This window comes from Trachypithecus francoisi, unplaced genomic scaffold, assembly GCF_009764315.1.
Source record: "Trachypithecus francoisi isolate TF-2019V2 unplaced genomic scaffold, Tfra_2.0 Lachesis_group16, whole genome shotgun sequence".
NCBI lineage: Eukaryota > Metazoa > Chordata > Mammalia > Primates > Cercopithecidae > Trachypithecus > Trachypithecus francoisi.
This window is the reverse complement of record NW_022681461.1, coordinates 91,733,244-91,750,230: the sequence shown is the minus strand read 5'-3', so window position 1 is coordinate 91,750,230 and position 16,987 is coordinate 91,733,244.

The window sequence follows — 16,987 nt, the reverse complement described above, 5'->3', positions numbered from 1 at the left end:
TGCCCGCCTCAGCCTCCCAAAGTGCTGGGATTACAGGCGTGAGCCACTGTGCCTATTTGTGCATTTTAAATGTTTTCCCTTTGTGTTCGTCTGAATTTCTCATAATGAATGGTTTGCTCTTGAATAAGAAACAGCAAGAACCTAACAAAGGAACAAAAATGATTTTAAAAATTATAAAACCAACTCCAATCTAAGATAGAGATACAAAAACACAGTCAGACACAGACACAAAAATGGGGGCAGATGAATTTCTCAGAACAGATACAATGATAAGGACATGCACACACACACGCACCCCCCTCTTCTGCCTAATTCACATGGCTGAGGTAGGCAAGGCTGGGGAGTTGCAGGGAATGGGGGTTTACCAAGTTTCCAGGAACACTGGACTCTGGGTGTTGGGGTGGCTGCTGGTGCTTCTGGGCAGGTTGGGTGGGCTGAGGAGAGTAGAGGGAGCGGCCTGGGGCTCACTAGCCTGAGTGAGAGGCCTGGCTGTACCCACACCCAGCCTGCACCTCCTGGAACAGGGTAGGGCTCCTAATCCCGGGTCCCCAGTTCAGGCAAGGCTGAGGAGCCTGCCAAGGCAACTCTTCCCCATCCCAGCAGTGGAGGGAGACAGCAGGGTCCATAGCTGGGGAGGGGATTCCTGGCAACCACCTATGACTTCCAGGCTGAGGCCTTGTCAGCTGCTTATGGACCCCACTTAGGAAGCCAGGGCTGTGGTGGCTCATACAGGGTCCCTCTGTCCTTGTCCTCCTGAGATACAAGCACAGCCACAGCCCTGGTGTGGGGCCTGGCCCAAGGCAAGGGGTGGTTGCCTCCTATTTCAGGTGCCTGTCAACTGGCCCACCCCATGTCCTCCATCATCCCCACTGTCACTGTCCTTGCGCAGACCTCACCATGTCATCTCCTCAGGGGCCTCCCTGGCCTCACCTCACCCCTGCCCACCCAGCTGCCAGACGGCTCTTTCTTGGACACAGACCTAACTCCTTAGAGGGCTACTGGGTGGGCCTCTGTTCCCACCTTCAGAGTTCGCTATCTGTGGTAGGCATAATAATAGTCCCTCAAAGATGTCCATGTCCTAATCCCTAGAAGCTGAGAAAATGTGTTCACAAAGGGGAATTAAGATTGCAGATGAAATCACAATTACTAATCAGTTGACCTTAAATAAGATTATCCCAGATTATCTGGGCAAGCCCATTGCAGTAAGAAATGTCCCTTCACTGTGGAGGAGGAGGGCAGAGGAGTCAGGGCAGGTGATGCAAGAAAGACCTGAAGACAGAAGCAGGCCACCAGCCAAAGAATGAGTCTCTAGAAACCAGAAAGGAAAAGACAAGGAAATGCATTCTCCCCAATTGCCTCCAGATGGGAACATAGCCGTGCCAACATCTTGATTTTAGCCTAGTGAGTCCTATTTTGGACTCTGATCTCCAAAACTATAAGATAATGCATTTGTGTTGTTTTAAGCCACTATATTTATGCTAAGTTGTTATAGCAACAGAGTATTCTTAGCTCAACCATTAGTGCTCACAAAGACTTAGCCTTGAATTAGCTCCTCTAGTTAAATCTATTCCTGGCCACCAAGAAACAAGAGAAAGGTGGCCTCTGAGGGGATCAGGTCTTAGAGCTGAAGAAGGCTGTTGGGTCTGGAGTATGGGTGGGCTGACCACCTTAGAGATAGGGATGGGAGTCGGAAATTACACTTCTTTCTGAGTAGGATGAGAGTGGTAATGTGGCAACTGTCAGGCCCTGTATCAGGTGTCGGGCAATGTGCAAACCCAGCCATCCTTATCCTTACCCTACACAAGCACCTGCGCAAGTGTGCAAGCATGTATGTCCAAGGATGTTCTTATAGTATTGTTTCTATTAGCAAAACATTATAAAAATCCAAGTACCCATCAATTGGGAAAGATATAAAGATCATGATACAGCCACAAAAAAATGGAATAATAGGCAGCCATTACAAAAATGTACTGACTTGGAAACTGCCTTCTATACATAGAGAAAAAACAGCAAGTTACAGAATGGTCTCATAAAACAAAAACAAAAACAAACAAACAAAAATACTTTTCCTCCTCAAGAAAACAAAAATAAGAACAAAAAAAACTCCTAAATTACACATATGCATATGTGTTTGTATGAACCTAGGAAAACGTCAGGAAGGATGTGATGGCCTCTGGGGGACAGGCTTGGAGGAAGGAGGAAGCTTACGTTTTACTTCACATCCTTCTGTCCTGTTTGACCTTATTTGAACAAGCATGTGTTCCTTTTAATTACAATGTTAAAAGGAAAAATCCTTAGACTAATTAAGTTCAACAGTTTACTTGAGCAATTAAAATTATTCAAAACAAAGAGAAACAAAAAACAATTTAGGAATCAGGCAGCCCCCAGAACCAAAACAGGTTCAGAGAACTCCGGCCAACACCATGATTAGGCAACATTTGTAGATAGAGAACAGAAGCGAATTACAGAGACAACTTAATTGGTTACAGCTTAATTGGTTGATTAGTTCTCTCTAAACGTCTTACCTTATTCAACTCAGCTGACCTACTGTAATTCATTAAGTTCAGCTGTGCGACTTACTGACCCTCAACATTTGCAAGAATACATTCCTAAAATAACTCGTTTCATTAAGCATGATGGCTTCATATTGGTTTGGTCTGCTGGGCTCAGTAAAGGAGCCTAATTCAAATCAATGGCCTTCTATTTTAACACATAATAACTTTTTTCTTAAGATAGTACAGGTTAAGAAAGCAAACTTGACTATACTGTTCTGTGACAAACAACTGTTATTTGCAAAAAGGACTCCCTGGGATGAGGGAGACCAGAGCTTCACTTAGCAAGGCCACTCAGGAAGCAGATGGACCAACCTGAGTTCTTTTTCTGCGTGAGCTCATCTGGGGAATGAGACACTGTGGATCTTCTGAGTGGAAAAGTGGAGCCATTCAAGCCCTGCTGGCCTCTACGGAGGTGAGAGCTGAAGTTCTGAAAGGGGAACTAACATATTCCTTTACATTTTATGGCACTTCCAGACTAAAATATAACTTTCTTGCCTCCATTTCAGTGAACTTTAAACTTCCTCAAAACTCACACTCCCTTTTTCATAATCCATAATTTTTATGTGAGGGATAACATTTTCTGTTTTACAGCCTGATCCTGGCTACTTACAGAATGACTGCACTCTAAACTCAAGGTGTTGTTTACACCCTGGAGCCCCAGCCCATAAAAGAGACAAACACTGGCAGAGAGATGGTCCCAGGAGAGCGGCCGGGAGGAGGCACTGGAGTTCAGGGCTCCAGTCCCAGCTCTGCCCATCTTCTATGACAAGGGTTGTATCCAGTGTGTGGACGTCCCCTCTCCTCAGTGAGGCTGCAAACCCTCTGAGGTCAGTGCAGAGCTTCGGAATAGCGACATTGACATCTGTCTGGCACATAATGGCCTTCAAGGAGTCCTAAGTTTACAATGCTCTTTCCCAGGTATCTCTCAGTTGTCTCCCATAACAAGGCTCGGGGCCCAGTAGAGCAGGCTGAATTAACCGCAGTTTACAGATGAGGAAACCAAGACTTAGAGATGCAAAAGTGACGGACCCCACCACAAGTCACTCAACAGACCGGTTGCGAAGTTCAGCACAGGACCTTATTCTCCCCTCTCCTTCAGCCAGAGCCTCCTTTTTGCCTCTTTTATGTCTTCTGTTCCCCAGGTAGATTTTGCTTGATAAAAAGGGGTCTGCTGCTTTAAAAGGTTTGAAAGCTCCAGAATAATGTTTCCAAATTCCCAACTAATACTTCTGTTTAGTATTCAGGCATGAGAAATTGAAATTTCTAGGAATTCATGAGCATTCTTGAAACTATACGCTACATTTTTTTGTTTGTTTCTTTGAGACAGGATCTTACTCTGTCAACCAGGCTGGAGTACAGTGGCACCATCATAGCTCACTGCAGCCTCGAACTCCTGAGCTCAAGTGACCCTCCTTCCTCAGCCTCCTGAGTAGCTGAGACTATAGGTACATGCCTATAGAGTGTGCCCCTAACATCTTCATGTTAGCCATTAGGGCACTCCTGGCTATTTTGTTTTCTTCTTTTGTAGAGACAGGGTCTTACTATGTGATCAGGCTGGTTTTTGAACTCCTGGCCTCAAGCTATCTTCCTGCTTCAGCCTTTCAAAGTGTTGGGATTACAGGTGTGAGTCACTGCGCCTGGCTCATATTTTCTATAACATTACATTTACATGCTTTTAAATAATGAGTGACCAGAATAATAAACAGTTAATAATTGTCAGTGACAAATTGATGCTAAAAGTTTCAGACTTTTTCCTTATGGTTTATTATTATGAACCAATATGTTGTGACAAGGTTATTTCAATAACGTAAAAATTATCTCCACCTGAGATAGGCACTGGCTATAGAACACATTAAAAAGGAGGAAACATTATTGCAAAATAAATGCCAAATAAAAATCACTTAAAATGGAAAAATAATAGCACATTTAATGTTAAAAGTTATTATTTTTAAAATGAACTTTTAAAACACAAAACTTTAATTGCTCCATCTGATAGTTTTGATCTTTGTTTTGTGAAAATATTCTAGATGTAGAAAACTTTTTGTTTTTCATTTTTCACTGATGTTGGTTGAGTGTGCCCCTAACGTCTTCAAGTTAGCCATTAGGGTACATGTTGCTTCATAGAAGCTCATTTCCTTTTTAAATGATGCTTTATTTTTATTTTTACTCTTTGGTCTGCTTACTCTGGTCTTGATTTTGCCGTTGAGATCAATATTGCTCTTACTAATTCAGATTTTAGAGCAGTTTCTGATTTCCTTTTGGAGTGTTCTACAACAGCAATAATGTCTTCTTTTTGCATCTCTTCTGTTAAAGTATTTACAAAGAACTGTAGCCTATAGTGAATATTCAACACGTGGAAAGGCCAGCAATCATTATTGGGAAGTGTTCAAATAACTAAGATTCAGACTCACTAATAAAGTTCACAGAATCACTTTGTTGGAATTGCCAATTTCAAGACTTATTTTCCTTTCAAAATTTGTTATTTTTTCCGACACTGCTCATAGGACTTGTATAAGTATCCTATGTGTACAAACTTACCAATATTTGTTTTATTTGCAAAAATGACTTACCATTAGAAGCAGACCAGGTCACAAATGCACACTTGTAACCAGTGTGTGCTGGTAAACTGACTGTCCTGGTGGGGGGAAAAGAAAAGCCCTGATATGTAGGGTTTGCCAGATTCTGAGGGGAGGCATAACCGCTCTCACGATGGTCAACACCCAGGTACTGAGGTGATGTCACTGAGAGCTGGGAAGAGCGGCACACAACTGGCTCTTCCTGAGCCAGCTCTAGCCCACCACTGCCTCTACCCTGGCAACAGCAGTCGGAAGACTGATTAGATGGTGGCCTTTTCTCTCCTCTACTCCCCAGTTCCATTCAGAACTTAACTTTCCAATGGGTGCCTCAGTATTTTCTACTCTCGCCTTTGATTTGGTGTCAGTGGATTCCTTTGAACTAGTCACATCTAGTTCAACATGTTGATTGCTAAGCTTTAATTAGCACACGAGAACACTTTTACCAGGTTCCCATCTAGGAACCTATCTTAACTTCTTTTTCTCGGAAACTGACATTTGGAAAAATATAATATTTCTGAGAAATGCTGGGAAGGAATTCCTGCATAAAAACACAAATCCGGCTGGGCGTGGTAGCTCACGCCTGTAATCCCAGCACTTTGGGAGGCAGAGGCAGGCGGATCATGAGGTCAAGAGATCGAGACCATCCTGGCCAACATGGTGAAACCCTGTCTCTACTAAAAATACAAAAATTAGCTGGGTGTGGTGGCACGCACCTGTAGTCCCAGCTACTCGGGAGACTGTGGCAGGAGAATCACTTGACCCCGGGAGGTGGAGGTTGCTGTGGGTCAAGATTGTGCCACTGTACTCCAACCTGGACAACAGAGGGAGACTCCATCTCAAACAAAACAAAACAAAACACAAATCCAGGAAACTCAAGTTAAACCCATTTGCTTGACTGATCATGATCCTACTGGATACATTCTCATGGGTCCCAATTTTGGCCACTGCTCATTTTCATTGATTTCATTTTAGGGGGTTGTAGGTATGGAGTCCTTAGGATATGGTGTTAAGTTTGGTGATTTTTCAGAGGGGCTGATCACCAGAGCTGCATCAGTGATCATTTGACTTTATCTCTGACCCTGTGCACAGGGGGCTACCTGCCTCCTAACCTCAGTTTTCCTCTTTTTCCTTATTAGGAAACAACAGTAACATCAACATAGTCCCTCTTGGAACTAGGAATGGCCAATAGAAGTGGTGTGTGACTTCTGGGAAATGTCTTTAAATAGAGGTGGAATACTCTTCTTTGTTTTCTCTCCTTCATCTGGCCAGAATGTGGATATAATGGCTGGAGCCACGTAAGTCAGATTGGAACCGAGTGGCTTGGGAGTAGAAGCCACATTTGGGGGAACAATAAGATAAAAGGGGCCTGGGGTCCTGATACTGTGGGAGCCCGTATCAGTCCTATACAGACTTCTTCTAGGCTTTTATACCAAAGCAAAACAGTCTTATTTAAGCCACTATTGATATGTGGTTTTCTATCACTCATAGCTGAAACAAATTAACCAGCATATACCAATGCATTGTATTCTGTTAAATAGTTTAGAGGAGGCCATTGTTTTGGACGAGCCTCCTACACTGGCCCCAGCAGACCAGATCAAACCAGAACGGAGTCACCTGTGCTAACTGCCAAGTCATCAAACTGGACTTTGAAATGAGGCAGTTTTCCAAAAACACAGGAGATTCCAATCACCCCGAATCAGCACAATAAAAAGTGCCCTCTGCTTGAACCCTGTAAGGGAAGCAGCTTTGAAATGACCAATCTGCTTTTTGTTCCCTGTTTCTGCTTTCTTCAGCCCTCTTTTATCCGTAAAGCCAAACTTCTCTGCCCACTTCACTGGAATACTCATTCTATTTCATAGAATGAGTGAAAAAGCAAGGGCCACTAGCAAGAATCCTTGAAAGGTTTGTAATGAAGGTGAAAATGAAAGACCGTAGCATTACCCAGTGACTCAGAGGGTGTCGGGGAGGCAACTGCATCTAGTGATAATGGATGACACATTTGGAATAGAAGAGGCTGTGGTTTCATGCATGCTTGTCTTCCCAGCTGCCAAGAAGGTTGATAAATAAGTAAGCTTTTATACTGCTCTAAGTTGGTAAAATAAGTTTTCAGATTTTTAATATTCAAAGGTCTTTTCACAAATGACTATGTTCTTTTCTTTTCTTTTCGAGACTGGGTTTCACTCTCGCCGCCCAGGCTGGAATGCAGTGGTGAAATCTCGGCTCACTGCAACCTCTGCCTCCTGGGCTCAAACGATCCTCTCGCCTCAGCCTCCTGAGTAGCTGGGACTACAGGCACACACCACCGTGCCCAGCTAATTTTTGTATTTTTTCTAGGGACAGAATTTTGTCATGTTGCCCAGGCTGGTCTCAAACCCCTGAGCTCAAGTGATTCACCTGCCTTGGCCTCCAGAAGTGCTGGGATTATAGGTCTGAGCCGCTGTGCCCGGCCTCTATGTCTACGATCTTTAGTTTGTAGGAACCAGACCACTCAAAGGCTAGAACGTGTACCTTACTGCTCTGCCAGTGAATGGTTTAGGAACTGGCTGAAGGAACTGGGGATTCAGTCTAGGAAGAACTTATAGGAGTTGGGATTGGGTTTGAGAGCTGCTTTCACACATCTGAATAGAAAAGATTTAGCCTTCTTCATGGAGGGCTCTAGGCCAAAACCAGAACCAAAAGGTGGAGACTGCCAACTTTACCCTACATTAAAGAGAAACCTCCTATCCATCAGAACTGGATGGAGGTAGCTTTTTGATAGCACCTCTCCACTGCTGGGAATATTCAATCGAAGGATGCAGAAGGAATCATTAACTGAGCAGCAGTTCCCATATGCCAGCCTATGTATTGGTACCTACCTGTCTATAAAATTTTCCAGGTCTCAGCCAGGCACGGTGGCTCATGCCTATAATCCCAGCACTTTGGGAGGCTGAGGTGGGAGGATCTCTTGAGCCCAGGAGTTACCAGCCTGGGCAACATAGGGAGACCCTGTCTCTACAGATAATATAAAAATTAGCAAGGCGTGATGGTGTGCATGTGTGGTCCCAGCTACTTGGAAGGCTGAGGCAGGAGAATCAATTGAGCCCAGGAGGTCAATGTTGCAGTGAGCTGTGATTGTGCCACTGTACTCCAGCCTGGGTGACAGAGCAAGATGCTGTCTCAAAAAAAAAAAAAAAAAAAAAAAAAAATCCAGGTCTCATTTTCTAAATGAGAAAAAAAGGCAATGTGGCACATTTTAAAAATAAAATTAAATATTTGCAATTTGAAGTACATTTTCTTTATTCCAGGATTATGTTCTTTCTATTTCAGGAGGTGTTATAATGTCTTTTTTTAGTAGTAGGTGGTATTAGCTATTGTTGTTTAACAACCTAATTAGACAAGATAAAATCTTGGCAATCTCATATAATTCCATTAAAATTTACACTGGCTGTAAGATCCGGAAGTCTGGTAACCATATGGTAATATGGATGAGATGACACTTGCTTGTCTGAATTGACCTTCCAAGGATTTGTAGTTCATTCGAATGTCTACTAGATGCCATTGTGTACTTCTAGCAACTAGATAATTTCATGGTACAAATCAGAGAAATCAGTAATGTGATCCACTTGCTTACAGTAACTTAAACTTTATTGACTAAGTATTCAGTTTTGACACATATAGCTACTTTTTGATAGACATGAATTTTCTATTTGCATTTAAAAAGAAAACTAATTTTCAAAGTTCTATTCTCAAAATGGCAATGATGACCTTTCTAAACGCTCTCTTTAAATAATCCTCCAGTATTCTCAGAAATTTAGTGTACCTACAACAAACTATTTCTCTTGGTAAAAGCCTTCTGTGAGCATCTAAACTGTCTGATGTCTTTATCCACGTGAGCAGAGACTGGGTCCTGTCCTTTTCTTTTTCTTTTTCTTTTTTTTTTTGAGACAGAGTCTCCCTCTGTTGTCAGGCTGGAGTGCAGTGGCACGATTTTGGCTCACTGCAACCTTCGCCTCCAGAGGTCAGCCTCCCAAGTAGCTGGGACTGCAGGTTCACGCCACCATGCCTGGCTGATTTTCGTATTTTTGTACTTTTAGTAGAGACAGGGTTTCACCATGTTGGCCAGGATGGTCTTGATCTCTTGACTTCATGATCCTCCTGCCTCGGCCTCCCAAAGTTCTGAATTACAGACGTGAGCCACCACGCCTGGCCTGGTCCTGTCCATTTTTACAAAGCACAGAGCATCTAGCATGCCACTACATTAATGTAATGATAATAATTTCTATTTGTCTAGAGACTTATGCTTTACAAGGCCCTTATAGTTTACTTCCCCTTAATGGTAGTTCAAGTAGCAGAGAATGACCTTTTCATTGTCCTTCTCTGTGATAAGCCAAAGTGAATGTAATGCACATTCTTCATAGTGAAGGCTTTCTACCTCATTCATTTATTCACAAAATATTTGTTGAGCATGATTATGTGTTAAGCATTGAACTGTGCTCTGTGCTGCTGGGCACTGTGTGTTAGGTACGAATACAACCGATGGAGCCCCTTCCCCCATGGAATGAACATTCTAATGGGGCGTTAGTCAATAAACAAATAAATAAATAGATTGTCGGGGGTAATGAGTGTTATGGGGAAGAATAAAACAGTAGGAGCTGGGAAGCAATGGGAGGATGTCAATCTTAGGGACATGAGAAGGAGCCCTCATGCAGAGAATTGGGCAATGTGAAGGATCGCCATAGTGTGATGAACTGGAGGAAGCACATTCCAAGTCTTGTAGCAGAAAGGAGCTTGGCTATTTGAGAATCAGCAGTGACATCAGTGTGGCTGGAGGGCAGGGAAGGTGGGATGAGTGGGTGGGAGATAATTTCAAGAGGTGGACAGGATGCAGATTATATGAGAGTATGGATTTGATTCTCAAGTGTGATGGGACACCACCGGAAGGTTTTGAGCTGGGGAGAGACATGCCATGAAATGTGAAGTCTGGCCTGCAGGGAAGCAGGTACACTGACCGAATGAGTTCAATTTGGAGATATATATATTTGAGATGGAGTTTTGCTCTTGTCGCCCAGGCTGGAGTGCAATGGCAGGATCTCGGCTCACCACAACCTGCGCCTCCTGGATTCAAGCAATTCTCCTCCTGCCTCAGCCTCCTGAGTAGCTGGGATTACAGGTGTGTGCCACTGTGTTCCACTAATTTTGTATTTTTTTAGTAGAAATGGAGTTTCTCCACGTTGGTCAGGCTGGTCTCGAACTCCCAATCTCAGGTCATCCTCCTGCCTTGGCCTCCCAAAGTGTTGGGATTATAGGCGTGAGCCACTGCGCCCAGCCCAGTTAGGATATATGTTAAAGGACTACCTGATGCATTACATGTAGAAAATAGGGGAATGTAGAATGCTCCACAGAGTTTTGTCCTGAGCAGCCAGGTGAGTGGTGATGCTTTTATTTACTTACGTGGGAAAAATTGGGAAGGAATACATTAGAAGAGGAGACTTGAGAAACTAAGAGTAAATGTTTTGGATTAATATTAAATTAAATTGGAAGATTCTATGACACATCCAATTACAGATGTCAGATAGGCAGGTGGTTATTCAAGTCTGAACTTAAGAAGGATGGGTTAGGGCTGGCAAAGTTGCTATGAGACCCATCCTTGTAGATCTCTGCTGCCTGGTCAGCTTAGATACAATAGAAGCCATTTAACTTATTCTAATGGCACCTAGAAATTTAGCATGATCTCCTAATATCTTTACTACATTTCATCTGGAATATTTATTAAATTCTACATCTACTGAAACTATCAGATATTAGACCAATACATTTAAATACAGAAAGTATATTTTGAAAAGTTAAAGAATATGATTTTCTATTGAATTTACTTAGTTTATTTAGAAGTCACTTTATTTCTGAATGACAGCTGTATCAACATGATAGAGCTTTCCTTGAGGATCCACCAGTAAGAGCTTTGTGGTACAGATACCTGTTGAGCCAACAGTCTCTTTCTAGAATTCAACCCTAAGGAAATAATCGAAGACTGGATCATTTTCTCAACAAAAATGTTCATCTCATCATTATTTGTAAAACAAACATTGGAAACAGAGTAACCACCAATAAATGGTAGAATCAATAATTATGGCATAGGATGGGTGTAGTGGCTCACGCCTGTAATCCCAGCACTTTGGGAGGCCAAGGCAAACGGATCACCTGAGGTCAGGAGTTCAAGGCCTGGCTAACATGGCAAAACCCCATCTCTACTAAAAAATACAAAAAATTAGCCAGGCATGGTGGCAGGTGCCTGTAATCCAGCTACTCGGGAGGCTGAGGCAGAAGAATTGCTTGAACCCAGGAGGCAGAGGTTGCAATAAGCCGAGATTGCATCACTGTACTCTAGCCTGGGCGACAGAGCAAGACTCTATCTAAAAAAAAAAAAAAAAAAAAAATTATGGCATATTGGTAAAATGGAAAATTATTCACACATTAAAATGATGTCAACAAGTTTTTAGTAACATGATAGGTATAGTTATGATATAAAATTAAGCGAATCATAAGATATAAATGTGCACATACAATATGATCTCAATTACATAAAAATACACATGTATAAAAATGACCAGACAGAGGTAAATGACTTCAAAATGTTTAGAGCTATTAACCACAGGGGATGGAATTCCTTCTTGTATTTTGTCCAATCTTCCTATCATGGGCATGTATCATTTAGTATTCTGAAAAAAATCCAGCATTTGGGTTGAAGACCATGAAAAAGAAACAGGAAAATAGAACTAGATTTGGCCTGGGATTTGGGCCTGCGGTCCTGGTTTGCCTTCCCTCCCGCTTTGAGCAGAGGGAATGCCATTCTTTCTCTAAGCCTCAGATTTCTCACCTGCAAAATGTGAACAGGGATCCTGCCCTGTCTCCCCCTTGGGGTTGGTGAAAAGATTCAGTGGTTATGTCAGCCAAGCGGCTGATCACAGACGCAGTTCAAAGTTTGGAATGTGAAGTGTCCGCCCCAGAGTTCCAGGATGTCCTGCTTCCTGAAGAGCACGGTTAGTCCAGGAAGGAACCTGAAGGGGAGCAAAGTTCACAGCTTCTTTGGGCATCGTGTCCAGGGTCCCCTAGGAGGTGGGTCTTCCAGTGTCCATGACATGTGAGCCCAGTCTTGACTCCTTCGTGCCTTAGGGCTTGGTAGTTAGATGGGAGAGACCTCAGCGATCACCTGATAATAATACTTGTTTTATAGTTATATTTAGTGAAAATTCACAAGTGTCAGGATTGATGCCTTTTACTCATTTTGTTCATGAATTCCACCAATATCTACCTGTGTAGTGGAGTTATTAAATTCATTGTTATGTGGCAGAATTTCCCTTTTGTAGGGCCTGACGCACACCAACTCCTGCTTTTGGGATGAGTGAGATTCACACCAAGCTTGGATAACAGAAGTTTGCCTTCTGTAAGATAACTCAAAGCTCAGAAAGAGACAGAGATGCTGGGGGCATAATAATGTAAATCTAAGTGATGTACTACGAGACAATCACTGGGGCTGTGCTAAAAGTCTGAATGTCTCTGGGTGCTTGAGGCTTGGGTTGTTTTCTTTCATCACCTCCTTCATGTTCACCTATTTGAAATCATCTCTGTCTCCATTCAGGAGAAAACAAGATGGAACCCAGTGACTGACCACCATGGACAGATGCATGGGAGAAGGAGAACGCCCCAGTGGGAAAAGGTGAGTTGTGGGGAGAGTTTAAAGAGCCCACAAGGCTTAGGGCTGGAGCTTGGTAGTGAAGGAAGAAGGTTAGAGTCAAGAGGTTCCCAGGTAGACTGAAAGAGGGGCAACTGCTTGGGCCCCAGCTAGGGTTGAGAACAAAGGTTTCCAAGACCTTTGAGGAACATGAGGGACAACGTGAATAGGGCACAGGACCCACCCCTAATCCTTCCTCTATGGTGGATGCTACAGACATTGCAACAGGCAACTGGAACCCAAGGAAAGAATCCTTGAACTTCTTGCAAGTGACTACCTAGCTAATCCTCAGACAGATGCTCTTCTCTAGTTATGGTCTTTACTGCCTTACCCTTCTGAAATTAAGGGTATGGTAAGAGGTTTCAGTTAGATGAGGAAATTAAGGCTTAAAGAGGCAAAGCACCAAATGCAATGAGAGGACCTTATTTAGATCTTAATTCAAACAAAGATACCATTAAGAGAGAGAGAAAAAAAACATTAGGACATTATGAGACAATTATTATTTTCAAATTTAGAAATGACTAGATATTTGATGACAATAAGACACTACTAACATTTACACATGGTAATAGTATTGTGCAATATGTTAAAAGAAGTCATTATCTTCTAGAAATACCTTTTTAATGGGTATAATAAAATATTTATGGGTATAATGATGCAGTGTCTGCCATTTGCCTCAAAATAATGATGGAGTTGTACAAGCTGGATAAGGTTATAAATAGAAGAAGATTGGCTATGAGTTGGTCATTGCTGAGGATGAGTGATGAATAGAACATGGTTGTTAGTCAAATTATTTTATTTTCATGTATGCTTAAAACTGTACATAATGTTGAGGTCTAGCAACTTGTCTGTTTCTGTGGCTGGTAAGTGATGAAGGTGAAAGGGACCTGAGGGCTGTTTGTTCCCTGAGCCTGTGCTCTTGATGACTTTGCTTCTCTCCATCCTTCCAATCCACCTAGGGCAGCAAATGTCCTCCTCGGCATCCCCCAGGTGTGCTCTGTCTTCTGTCTGGACACCTTCTGAGTCAGGCCATTTCACTGAAAGATTCCTCTCCACGATGAGCTGTAACTTTGATCCCCTTATTCTGTGTCTTGTCAGAGAAGCCTTCCCTGACCACTGCCACCCCAGGCTAGAGTACATAGCCTATGCTAAGCTTCTAAAGTGATTTATACACTCCTTCATGGAACTCATCACACTGACAGTTACTTACATCTTCAGTGTCTACCTTCTTTTCTTGGCTACAGCCCCATCGAGTCAGGGTCTTGCCTGCTACATATAGTGCTGTGTGTAGCTCATTGACCAGACAATTTGCCCTAGGTATATGAATGCAGAAGGGGTTGGCTGTCAGTATGGCCAGGTCACTATATAAGGGTGAGGTCCCTGGAAGGTTGGTACCCTGGGAGGCCCAGGTCAGAGGACCCATAGAATCCTCAGTTTTTAGCCCATGGTGCTTGCTTTGGGTCAGAGATATATGTGGTGGGTTGGTGCATGGGAAACAGTGCAAGAATTAGGTTACTTCTATGGGGTTTGACATTTTAGAAGTAACCAAGTATTGCCAGTTATTTTTCAAGGCAATAGAAAAGAAAAAACAGTGAATGTAAACATGACAAGTCTAATGTTTATGAACCCACCTAGGGCACGTTGAGCCTAGATTGTCTTAGAATTGCTGAAGGATGGCTGCTCCGTCAATTTATGCACTTTCTGTTTTTGCTTTCTGTGGGAAAGCTTCTGGGATTTGGCCAAAGGGGCTAGAATTACATGCAATGGTCCCTAGGATGCCAGATGAGTGTAGAAAACCAACTGGAATGTGCTGTGGAGGGCGCTCTGCTGAAATCACAGCCCACTTTTGTGACCTGGTTCTTAGGAACAGGAGGACATGTGGGCTTACAGAAATTGTCACACTTGAACTGTTCAAATAAAAGTTGTCTGATGGTAGTGTTTGCTGTATTTTCTATGATAATATTTATTTTCTATTTTCTTTTTAGTATGTAAATTCAAAGACAAAATACATTTAAAAGAAAACTTAAGCCAGGCTTGCTGGCTCACACCTGTAATTCTGCACTTTGGGAGGCCGAGGCAGCTGATCACAAGGTCAGGAGATCGAGACCATCCTGGCTAACACGGTGAAACCCCATCTCTACTAAAAGTACAAAAAAATTAGCTGGACGTGGTGGCGGGCGCCTGTAGTCCCAGCTACTGGGGAGGCTAAGGCAGGAGAATGGTGTGAACCTGGGAGGCAGAGCTTGCAGTGAGCCGAGATTATGCCACTGCACTCCAGCCTGGGCCACGGAGCGAGACTCCATCTCAAAAAAACCAAAAAATAAAAAACAAAACTTAAAGATGGGGTACAGTGGCTCATGCCCGTAATCCCAGCACTTTGGGAGGCCAAGGCAGGAGGATTGCTTAAGGCCAGGAGTTCAAAATGAGCCTGAGCAACATAGGAAGACCTTGTCTCTACCCCCCCAAAAAAAGGGCTAGGTGTGGTGGGTCACGTCTGTAGTCCCAGCACTTTGGGAGGCCGAGGTGGGTGGATCACCTGAGGTTGGGAGTTTGAGACCAGCCTGACCAACATGGAGAAACACCATCTCTACTAAAAATACAAAATTAGCCGAGTATAATGGCACATGCCTGTAATCCCAGCTACTCGGGAGGCTGAGGCAGGAGAATCACTTGAACCCGGGAGGCAGAGGGTGTGGTGAGCCAAGATCGCGCCATTGCAGTCCAGCCTGGGCAACAAGAGCGAAATTCTGTCTCAAAAAAAAAAGAAAAAAGAAAAAAATCAACTAGGTGTGGTGATGCATGCCTGTTGTCCTAGCTACTTGGGAGGCTAAGGTGGGAGGATCACTTGAGCCCAGGAGGTGGAGGCTGCAGTGAGCCATGATCATGCCAGTACTTCCAGCCTGGGTGACAGAGTAAAACTATGTCTCAAAAAAAAAAAAAAAAAATAGAAAGCTAAAATTGCCATCAGGGAAGACTAAGAGGATAAGCTTTTTTAAAATTGTTTTTAATTTTTGAAAAGAAGATGTAGGAGCAAGATGGCCAAATAGGAACAGCTCCAGTCTCCAACTCCCAGCGCGAGCGACACAGAAGACCGGTGATTTCTGCATTTTCAACTGAGGTACTGGGGTCATCTCTCTAGGGAGTGCCGGACAATCGGTGCGGGTCAGCTGCTGCAGCCTGACCAGCGTGAGCTGAAGCAGGGCGAGGCATCGCCTCACCTGGAAGCGCAAGGGGGAAGGAAATCCCTTTTCCTAGCCAGGGGAACTGAGACACACAACACCTGGAAAATCGGGTAACTCCCACCCCAATACTGCGCTTTAAGGAAACAGGCACACCAGGAGAATATATCCCACACCTGGCCGGGAGGGTCCCACGCCCACGGAGCCTCCCTCACTGCTAACACAGCCGTCTGCGCGATCTATCCGCAAGGCAGCAGCGAGGCTGGGGGAGGGGCGCCCGCCATTGCTGAGGCTTAAGTAGGTAAACAAAGCCGCTGGGAAGCTCGAACTGGGTGGAGCTCACAGCAGCTCAAGGAAGCCTGCCTGTCTCTGTAGACTCTACCTCTGCGGACAGCGCACAGCTGCAGTCCATTAGGGGAAAGACCGGGGCCGCTGCAGACCCGAACGACTCTGTCTGACAGCTTTGGGGAGAGCCATGGATCTCCTAACGCGGAGGTTGAGATCTGAGAACGGACAGACTGCCTGCTCAGGTGGGTCCCTGACCCCTGAGTAGCCTAGCTGGGAGACATCCCCCACTAGGGGCAGTCTGATACCCCACACCTCACAGGGTGGCATCACCCCTGAGAGGAAACTTCCAAAGAAAGAATCAGACAGGTACACTCGCTGTTCAGCAATATTCTATCTTCGGCAACCTCTGCTGCTGATACCCAGGCAAACAGGGTCTGGAGTGGACCTCAAGCAATCTCTAACAGACCAACAGACACTCCTTCTGACTGTCAGACGGAAAACTATCAAACAGGAAGGACACCTATACCAAAACCCCATCAGTACGTCACCATCATCAAAGTCCAGAGACAGATAAAACCACAAAGATGGGGAAGAAGCAGGGCAGAAAAGCTGGAAATTCAAAAAATAAGAGCGCATCTCCCCCTGCAAAGGAGCGCAGCCCATCGCCAGCAACGGATCAAA